The sequence below is a fragment of the Nanorana parkeri genome, unplaced genomic scaffold, assembly GCF_000935625.1.
Source record: "Nanorana parkeri isolate BGI_ZX_2015 unplaced genomic scaffold, ASM93562v1 scaffold1840, whole genome shotgun sequence".
Taxonomy (NCBI): domain Eukaryota; kingdom Metazoa; phylum Chordata; class Amphibia; order Anura; family Dicroglossidae; genus Nanorana; species Nanorana parkeri.
Window position 1 is genome coordinate 38,311 of NW_017308108.1, and position 11,335 is coordinate 49,645.

Below are 11,335 nucleotides of genomic sequence, written 5' to 3' on the forward strand. Positions count from 1 at the left end.
TATATATATATATATATACTGCGTTGTCTGAGTATAGGAGGCTCAGCTATCACTGGAGAACATGGTGGCTCTGAGCTCTGTGTCACCTTGGGACATTTTGTTTTTATTTATGGGGAACATTTGTTAATGATGAGGCTCGCAATACCCAATTCTCTTGACTGCAAGACATACTACAATCTCCTTTAGATCAACTAAAGCTATGAGAAGTGAACACTACTCAAACACTCTGCTCAGTTAGTATGTAGTCGGAGTGGCCCTTGCTTTAGCTGTTGGCAGATTTGGCATCATGATTGTAGTGTGTAGGGTCCTATAATGAGATATAGAAGCAGATCATCACGTTAGGGGCCCCTCGAATTCTTGGGAAACCATTGAAAGTGTTACATCCCAATGGTAATGACTGTAATTCAGGTAACTGGTCCAGATCTCATTTTCGCCTGCACCAGCATGAGGTCTCTGGGACAGGAAACGGAGGGAAATTTCCCTGACCGGAACTAGTTTAAGTAAAAACACCTAAAGGGGTCTTGGCATTTTCTTACTCTTAAAGCTAGACTGCAGGTGTAAATATTTACAGGGTGTAAATATTTATTAGGGATGCACAGATACTTTTCGAGTACCAGTGCAGATACTTGGCATTTTCTCGAGAACTACCAGGGTTGCCGCAGTTGCAGCTGGGACCGGGCTCTGGCGCTCCACCACTGTCCTGAAATCATTAGTCTGTATTGTTTTAGAAAAACTGTCACATGACACTAAACAAAAATGTATCAGTACTCGTACTTGTAAGTACTCGTCAACTACTAGTACTCGTACTCGCAAAACTGGTATCTGTGCATCCCTTTATTTATATTTATAAAAACAAAATCGTACATTAAAACAGAGATGTACAAATCCCAGGAGCTCCGTGTGCTCCTTACAAATGACAGCTGCCTCCTAACTTTTGAATTTTTCTCTAGTCTAGTCTTGGAGCTCAAAAGTATCGGTACTTGTACTCGTACTTATACCGAGTACTGTTCTTGGTATCTGTGCAACCCTAATATTTATGTATACTTACATTGGTCCAGCATGGCCCGATGTAAGTATGCATATGCTATATGTGGTCGGCCCACGGGTACCCTGTATTGGACTGTAGTAGCCGGAGCTACTACAATGCTGGCCGCAATTTTTCAGGTCTTCTATGGCACTATGGTGAGTGGCTTCTCCTCCAACACAGTTGGTTGTTCCCTCGGCACAGAGGCCATTCAGAAAACGGCTAGTATTTTTTCAATGAATACAAGACGCTCTATGATGGGGGTGGTGATAATATCACCACCCCCCTGTCCAATCAAGGAACGCTATGTATTCGTTGATAAAAAGAAATACTAGGCGTGCTCTGAATGGCCGCTGTGCCAAAGGATAAAGTTTTGGCTTTACATAGAATTTATTACCTGGGAGCAGGAAGACCCCCCCCCCCATGGTTCACAGCCATATTGTGTAGCAAGTGATATCAAGGCCAAAGGTGCAGTGCTGAACTGGGGTGTCTGTTTTTTTTGGACATCAGTAAAAGTGCATTTCTTGTAGTGTTTTAATCTCTAGACATTGGATCGCTCGGCTACCGGCTGACCCGGCCAATTGAGTCCCCGGCGGTGACCACTTAGTGCCTGATACAGTTGAGTCAGGAAGGTGGTGCAGGCGGATGGCACCTGTCAGCGATTAATGAGAACAGGTCATTCTTCTCCTCTGATGGCTGTCAGGCTCTGAGCTTGTCATTGAGCTTGTCCCGCAGACGCTGTACTGACAGTTGGCGTCTATCTTTGTAAGAGGTCGCTGTGTCCTCCTTCATAATGCGTCCACTTTCATTGCCAGAAAAATACCACACGGCCTGAGTGTCCATTGTTGAGGATGACAGTAATGTTAAAAGAGCTCCTGCACCAAAATAATGCCGTGTTCATATACTGTTTTATATAAAAGAGTATTAAACAATAAAAGAGTACAAATAAAATCAAAGTTGCGGACATTTTTAAAAAATCCACTAACACTTTCTTGCTACCATTGTAGATGTAACGTTTTTAACATCAAGGAGCAGCATCCATTGTAAGTGATTTAATCAGCATTTGGAATAGCTTAAAAACCTTCTGACTTTAACATTACTTTACAGCTGGAGATGTTGTCCTTGGTGTGGGCACTCACCAGATTTATGGGAACTTTACAGGAGCCAAGTTCGAGGTCTGGATGGATAAAAATCCACTGGTGCCTCTCCAACAGCTGAACTTGGTGCTTTGAGAGTATAAATTCCTCAGCTTCCCTCCCTCGGCAGCTCAGAGAGGCCACATTTGATGGTGCAGAGGTAGCTGGACGAGTGATTTGCAGCCAGTTGAATGGTCCCCCTTTATCAGAATTGGCGTGCGGGCAGTCAGACAGGGTGCTAATAGCACACAGATTCTCCAGAAGATCCCCTGCCCGATTGCTAAAAGAATATTCCAGTTCCAGTGGGGTGGCCCTTTGCCCTTGGACCACTCCAGCTGCACCCTTGGTACCAGAGCTACCATGGACTTCACTGAGAGGGATGTTGATTATGGGAATAGGCCACCCTGGACCTGTTTCCCATTATTGCTTGTAACTTTCCACCTGTTCAGGAAACTGTAGGTTGCAGTTACTCCCTATCTAATCATTTGGCTGATTACCTATTCTGTTACGCTAACAATTGTAGTTTTCACACCCATAGGTAGCGTTATATACAAGTTCTATGACATATCACGTAAATCTCAGGTTGAGACATGGGACTGGTCCAGTAACTCTGCTCCCCTTATCTTTCCACTAATGTTTGTCGTCCCCACGTGACCCCCTACTCCTCTGAAGCTGTAGTAATAGATCCACCTAATAATAACAACAACCATATAATCAAGAAATTGACTCCCGTGTCTTGCAGAGGTGGAGTAGGTGACTGTTACATTACATCACCAGTGCTGACAAGTCAAGTGAGGCTGCCTTTTGGGTTCTGTTCAGGCAATGCGGGCATAAGCAAGTTAATGGTTTTGAAATATAACCACCTTCAGGAGGCCACCATCATTTACATTTTTGAAATCCAGCTTTTGTTTCTTTCTTTCCGGACATCAAACCTTGCACCTCCAACTGTTTCATCCTGAGAACCCTCCAGCTTTGGGCCCAGAGCTACCTGATGGCTGATCCACAGTACGTGCCTAACCATGGACTCTCCTGTGTTCCTTTATATGGCTCAAGAGTAGATTCCTGGTATAGCCTGGTTACACTATAGAGCTGAAGTGTGTTGGGAATGTCCTTCATGCTGCATATTTGGTTGGCTGACATTAGTTTTCCTATTTTATTCAATACAACCTTCAAGAACCCAACCAGGCCCGGTGCTACCGCAAGGCAAGTCAGGCGGCCGCCTTACGGCGCACCAGCCGTTTCTCTGCCGCAGTTTCCTCCATTGGGATGCCGACGTCAAACCCTGTGTAAGCTCCATGTCAGATGATATCTGATCTCATCATTTGATAGTGTTTGGGCCTGGAAAATGGCGAGAACTGCATCCTGGTAGGAGGTCACATACTCCCCCATACTCAGAACCACTGGTTATTTTGCAGCAGTTCAGACAGAGATATGAGCGGCAGTAGGTCAGGGGTGGACTAGCAAGAGCCTGTTCAGGGCTCTATTTATATAGATCATATTATCAGGGCCGGATTTACTCTCTCTGCTGTCCCAATGCCAGGTTCCTCAATGCGCCCCCCTGTATGCAGGCTGCATACAAGTGATCTTGGCGACATCGCCGAGATCACTTGTACAAAACAAGTGGCGGCTTCCCCATCTGCACATTTAGCTCTGCTTGCCCAAAGCCGGGCTACATGTAGAAAACTACCTGCCCAGCGCCCTGAAACTGCATGTCCCGGGCGTTGGGAGATAGGAATTTTACACCCCTGCTGCTCCAAGGCCGGGCCTCGGTTGGCCTTGTGGGAAATCCGGCCCTGCATATTATACCCCTTTGGTCACAATACTCTTTGCCTGTGTAAAGCAAGAAGTGAGAGGAAATCTCCCAAGTGGGGACACAGACAGCCACTGGCTGGAGTTCCACCATGAAGTGTGTTATTTCAGCAGCTCCACATGACTCAGGTAGCTCAGAGGTCCCTTTTACATTACCCAATTCCCTCCAAAGCCCCCCACTTTCCCTGTTACCAAAACATCTCATGGGCTGCAGTTTTTGGAACATGTAGAATCTGCAGTGTGATTGACTTTGCCTGGGAAACGACGAATCTACATCTCTGGAGGCCTCAGTGTGGCTCTCATTTAGTCCCCGCTGGGCCCCATTTAGCACCCTTATATAGCAGGTGCTGGTGGCTGCAGTGTGAGCAGGCTGAATGATAAAGGACAAAGCTGTATTTCAGCTGTTAAACGGCTATTAAACTGCTCTGCGAGCTTCTGATTTCTGCAGTTCTAGGCCCTCTTCCCAGGCTGGTGTAGCCAGGGAGATCCGGACCCTCATCAATACACGTCCCCCATCACCGCAGGCCGTTACTCATCCTTGGGGGCTCTGCTGTGCTAGACAGCTGCATTCATGAGACACAATGCTGAGGGGTAGAGAACGGCCACTTTCCTGAAAGGATGGCTGCGGAGTACCCAGAACGTTAGCGTCCAAACTTCACTCTGGAAGTCAGTAATGTACATTGTATTCATAATACACTGTATCCGCTCAATACTTTCATGTGTTACATGTAAGCTGCAGAAGTTTTACTATGGAAAAAGTGTGCAAAGAAACAGGTTCTCTTTAGATCAGGAAGGACAAGGAGCACATACCCTCACGCTCATGCTGCCCTGTTTAGCTGCTGGATCCAAAGTCAAACCCGGTGTTTCTTGGAATGGAGGACCACCTGACTCTCTCCTCTGACTCCCCACTGTCAGGCTAGGAGCAGATAGCAGATAACAGTTCAGATGTGTTTTGATTATGCAAAGAGTTCAATAAACAAGAGCACATACCATGAGCAGGTCTAAGCAGAGCAGGTTGGCTGGAACTTGTAGTGCACCTCTGCAGATGAAGGTAGAGGTTGGCTTGTGCTTGTGGTTCACCGCTGCAGATGTAGGTAGAGGTTGGCTGGCGCTTGTGGTTCACCGCTGCAGATGTAGGTAGAGGTTGGCTGGTGCTTGTGGTTCACCGCTGCAGATGTAACAGGAGGGTCAGGGCAGCCAAGTAGTAATGCTGAGTCTGGTACTACAGTAGAATCAGGTAAAGCGTAGTCTAGACAAGCCGGGTCATACACGGGTAGATCAGAGTCCAATCGTTACTGAATCAGAAGCGAGCAAAAGCAGGGTGAAAACTAGCCGGGTCATACACGATATATACAGAGCAGATATCAGCTGGGTCAAGCAGGAGCCCACAAGGTAACAACGCTATCACGAGCACTGGTGGTATGCTGGTACAGGTGATTTAAAGGTGAGCCGGCCAATCACCGTTGTTTCCCAGGCAAAGGCTGTGTCAGGTGAGTTTTGCTGGGTCTTAAAGGGATCCTAGTACTGACACCCACTAGGGATGAGCAAGACTGAGAATTTTCATTTCCCTAAACTTTTGGTAAAATTGGGTGATTTCCATGAAATGCATTGGCGTAATTGGGAATCATGACATTAAAGTGACATTAAAGCCAAAAAAAATGTCCCCTCCCCCCCATGTAAATGTTAGCACTTACCTCAAATGATGTCTCTTATTCTGATCTTCCTCTTCTTTCCCCATGTTTTCATGTGTCCCTCCAGCGGTGCGGCGTCACTCCGATCCAGCGCTGACTGCTCTGTCTCTCCGATCCAGCGGTGTCTGCAGGCGGGTGCACGCGTCCATAGACTTACCTTGCGTCTCTGCTCGTCTCCCGGGCGAGAATCGGAACTGCGCATGCGCCCGCCCCAAGATCCTTTGCGGCCGTACGATCACTCCCTGATTCTCGACGCGGGAGCGAGCAGCGATAACGAGGTAAGTTTAAAACCAGTTCAAGCGGTTTTTGTTTTTTTTAAACTTCTTGCCTATATCTACTGCTTGCTAGCAAACAAAACGGAGGGTTTAGAACCCCTTTAAGGTGGTTTTTGGTGGTTTCCAAGGGTACATTGGTCTTTAAAAGTAGACATGTTCTTGTGCCAAAATACGGCCCATCATTAGCCGTATTATGTTACTTTTGTTTTTACAGAATACAAATTAAAAGAAGCATCGAAATCAACAGCATACAAATGATTGATAAACAGAGAACCCAGCAAAAGCATTTCAGTGACATTACTCTAGGATACAATAAAGAGAACCTCCAGCCATACCTTTCCTGGCCAACATGGCTTTGAAGTACGGTAAAATCCGACATGCTTATTTGCTTCTTATACTTTAATACGCTGGAAATCCTTATTAAGCATCGTTATGCCAAGCGTACTCTTTATGATTGTGCCCATGGAGATTGTTCAGCCTATTATAAACCTATAATTATCAGTTCAGGCTTCCAATAGATTATAATTATGGGAATTAATTGCTGCCACTGTTTTGATAGATTTTCCTGGATCGTGGCCTGGTTTGCATTGCCTTCACCTTGGCCACATGTCAGCGGGCCTCCTGGATTTGGTCTCCCGGGCATCCTGCACCCTTTAGAAGACAGAAGATAGCTTGGCAATGATCAGCCATGAATATTGGCCTCAGAAATGCTGACAGGCTGAATATTATGTGATCTCCGTGATGAAACCAACATTATAGCAATGAACTATGTCAAGAGTCTGGAAGTTGTGGAGAACTTGGAGATGTAGCTACAGCCCTCAGACCCGTCTCTGTGTACACAGAACTCATTACAGGAACCTGCAATATGTTTTCAAGGAGCGATGGAACAGTTTCAACATTCCAGCCAGGCCGACTGCGGGGCGTCAGAAAAGGCTCTACACCTCAACGACACGAGGAGAGGTATTTAAGGAATGGTTGTTCTCTTGAGGTCACTTCCAGATAACATGACACATGACTGAAGTCAGGTACCACTTATATCAGAACTGGCACTTGTCCATGACAAACTTTCTGCAAGGCAATGGCTAGCAGAAAAGTGTCTAAGATTACAGGACAAGGACTGAGGGATGTTCTATGTCATGTTGTCACACCTGGGCTGCTGACTCACTATAGAACAACTGTATAATGTCCCACATGATAGTCCTGCAGACTTACAGAGACCCATATCCTAATGTTTCCCCACATGTCAGTATGTCATTGTTCTGGGACCCTTAAGTGTCAGTGTCTCACTGTTCCTGGACCCTTAAGTGTCAGTGTCTCACTGTTCCTGGACCCCCAAGTGTCAGTGTCTCACTGTTCCTGGACCCCCAAGTGTCAGTGTCTCACTGTTCCTGGACCCCCAAGTGTCAGTGTCTCACTGTTCCTGGACCCTCAGGTGTCAGTGTCTCACTGTTCCTGGACCCCCAAGTGTCAGTGTCTCACTGTTCCTGGACCCTCAGGTGTCAGTGTCTCACTGTTCCTGGACCCCCAAGTGTCAGTGTCTCACTGTTCCTGGACCCTCAGGTGTCAGTGTCTCACTGTTCCTTGACCCTCAGGTGTCAGTGTCTCACTGTTCTGGGACACCCAAGTGTCAGTGTCTCACTTTCCTAGGACGCCCAAGTGTCAGTGTCTCATTGTTCTGGGATACCCAAGTGTCAGTGTCTTACTGTTCCTGGACCCTTAAGTGTCAGTGTGTCATTGCTCTGGAACTCCTTAGTGTCATTGTTCTCAGATCTCAAAGTGTCAGTGTTTAACTGTTTTGTGACCCCCAAGTGTCAGCATGTCATTGTTCTGGGACCTCAAGTGTCAGTGTGTCATTGTTCTGGGACCTCACGTGTCAGTGTGTCATTGTTCTGGGACCTCACGTGTCAGTGTGTCATTGTTCTGGGACCTCACGTGTCAGTGTGTCATTGTTCTGGGACCTCACGTGTCAGTGTGTCATTGTTCTGGGACCTCACGTGTCAGTGTGTCATTGTTCTGGGACCTCACGTGTCAGTGTGTCATTGTTCTGGGACCTCACGTGTCAGTGTGTCATTGTTCTGGGACCTCACGTGTCAGTGTGTCATTGTTCTGGGACCTCACGTGTCAGTGTGTCATTGTTCTGGGACCTCACGTGTCAGTGTGTCATTGTTCTGGGACCTCACGTGTCAGTGTGTCATTGTTCTGGGACCTCACGTGTCAGTGTGTCATTGTTCTGGGACCTCACGTGTCAGTGTGTCATTGTTCTGGGACCTCACGTGTCAGTGTGTCATTGTTCTGGGACCTCACGTGTCAGTGTGTCATTGTTCTGGGACCTCACGTGTCAGTGTGTCATTGTTCTGGGACCTCACGTGTCAGTGTGTCATTGTTCTGGGACCTCACGTGTCAGTGTGTCATTGTTCTGGGACCTCACGTGTCAGTGTGTCATTGTTCTGGGACCTCACGTGTCAGTGTGTCATTGTTCTGGGACCTCACGTGTCAGTGTGTCATTGTTCTGGGACCCTCAAGTGTCAGTGTGTCATTGTTCAGGGACCCCCAAGTGTCAGTGTGTCATTGTTCTGGAACCCACTTTATGACCCAAACAGTGCATATCGGAGGCTGCTGTTGGTACAGTTTCCTCCGTATCTGGCCTCATGCCACACATTTGTATTGGTTACAGTTAACATAACATATATTTTCTATGTTTTATGATTTATGTATATCTGCTTTATATGTAATGTTGATGGTAGCGTTCAGCCAGTGTAGACTAAACAAGTTGACTATCTATCATGTTAGAGGAGGGGAAGGGGAGCCAACTAATGGAGGAATGATCCATTCCCTGCCTTTCTGTATAATACCGAGAAAATGTCCTCATGGAAGGTATACACAGCATTTCATCATATGGTTGTATACTGCAGATTAGCTGTGAATAAACACGCGGTCCTCCATCCTTATCGCGTTCTATCAGTCTCAGAGCCATTTCGTTGGAAGCACTGAGCAGACAAGTTATAACAGAACTCGGCTCTTCACAGACTCAGATTTCTCTGTTTAATATATACAGAATCTTCTATCAAACAGTCTGATAAATGGGGGGAAGATTATATAACCAGAGGATAGATCAGCTCGCATGGACACATTCTTTGACGATGACTTGCCAAAATATTTGCGCTGCTGGAATCTCAGAAAAGAAAACTTTGAACCACCTCCAGATGTTGAGATTTCATGTGATGCCTGCTTGAGGGAAATTTCCATCAAGCGCCATTCGCATCTAAATGGTCCTTGTCCAAATATCAAAATCCAGTTAAAGAAACCAACAAGCCTTTACACTGATGATTCCGCGGAGTTCCTTCTGAGTGATACTTGCAATCCTCAAAGTGTACCAGTACAGGGGTCCGTTGGATCCATTAGATCCAGCACAGTTCCTTCTGACTGATACTTGCAATCGCTAAAGTGTACCAGTACAGGGGTCCATTGGATCCAGCAGAGTTCCTTCTGACTGATACTTGCAATCCCTAAAGTGAATTAGTAGAGGGGTCCATTGGATCCATTAGACCTCTTACATGTTCCCCTAAGAAGCCTATGCTCTGATCAGGAGTCCAGGCCCCCCACTTCCTCCTAATGGCAATCTACCATCATTTTAATTCACAAGTAGGGGGCATGAAGGATTATCAGACAGGACTCCTTACCCCTATTTAATTATGAAGAATGATGCTTATAAAGATATCACAAGGAGGGTGGGGAACCCTCTCTATATTCTCCTTTGCCTTCTGTCTGTATATAAAACCAGAACCCCTACTGGAATCTTTCTAACCTTTCACTGTCCCTGTCCCTTTTTTTTTAAGTCTCCTGCTCTCTACGTACCCGACTTATAGAGTAGAGCCTAAAATTGTATATGTTGTAGATATGGCCCTCCAGGGACAATAGTATAGTGTTGGATAACTGCAGTCACAAATCAGATGGAAAGGCATGTTGAAACTTCATGTTTGGTTGCCCAGGTTGACAGATTTCAATCACATAAGTGACTCCTGAGGCTGATGGTACACTGGCCCCTGGGCTCCCTTTGTAGAAAGATGAAGGACTGCTGGCCTGTGCAATACATGAGCAAGAAATGCCACTATAGTGTTGGATAGCCAAACTTCATGTTTGGTTGCCCAGGTTGACAGATTTCCATCACATAAGTGACTCCTGAGGCTGATTGTACACTGATGAAGGACTGCTGGCCTGTGCAATACATGAGCCAGAAATGCCACTATAGTGTTGGATAGCTGCAGTCACAGATCAGATGGAAAGGCATGTTAGAACTTTGTTTTTGGTGGCCAAGGTTGGCCGATGGAATTCCATCACAAGTGACTCCTGAGGCTGATACACTGGCACTTGGAGTTCCCATGTAGTGCCAGGTATGCTACTATAGATTACAAAGGTGGTGCTCCCCCCCATCCCTCCAGAAGAGGATGAATGGAAAGAATGGAAAGATTGGATCAAATGATAAGAAAAGGGGATGGAGATTTGGCAAGAATTTATGTGAGTGGTTGATGTAAGATGTATCTGCGGGTTTTGTAGTTAATATTTGTCATATAAAATGTATTTTTATAAATTATATTAAATTGAAGTGCAATCAAAATATATTAAACAAAAAAAGGTATGCCACTATAGTATGGGACAACTACAGTCACAAATCAGTTGGAAAAGCATGCTGGGGCTTGCGGTTCCTCAAACGTCAGAGGCTGGTTGGACCCACTCTGGTCACCAGATATCCTTCTGACAGTACCGTGTATCTATACAAAATGAGTTAAGTTCCTGGCATTCCTGTCTTATAACTTATCAAGACTTCCCTTCCAGAAATTGTACCTAAGGAGCGAATTTCAATGAGATTGGTGCTAATCTTGGTGGCTCAGCAATGGTGGAGAGAAATAAACTTTGACAAGCAGCAGATGGAAGGACAGAACATAAGAAGGAAGGGTGAACCTAGACACGGCTCTCGGTTGGCCACGTCCATTGGGCAATGTCAGGAAACATTTGCTGGATAATCACAAAGCTATGTAAAGGGATGAAGGAGATTATAACAGATCATGAACAATGTTCTCCCAAAATTCTACACAATCTGCTCCACATGGAAGGAAACTTATCAAGCCGACCTCTCCTTATGTCACCAATGGTTTCCTGAATTTTCCATGGCTGTTTGAGAACTTCACAGTTTAGTGGTCCAGACAATCACGAGTCTCCGCAGATATGAGAAGTCTCCAGTCAATTCTTCAGTTTTCAAACTGTTTCCCTCATCGAGCTGATGAAAGAAAACAAACGCATTCAAGAATGCCGATAAGAACGGACAGGTCCCTGCTGGCCTGCAATTCTTTCTTCATGTAATTCACTAAAATCTCAGAATTTAACATGTTTACCTCATTTCAA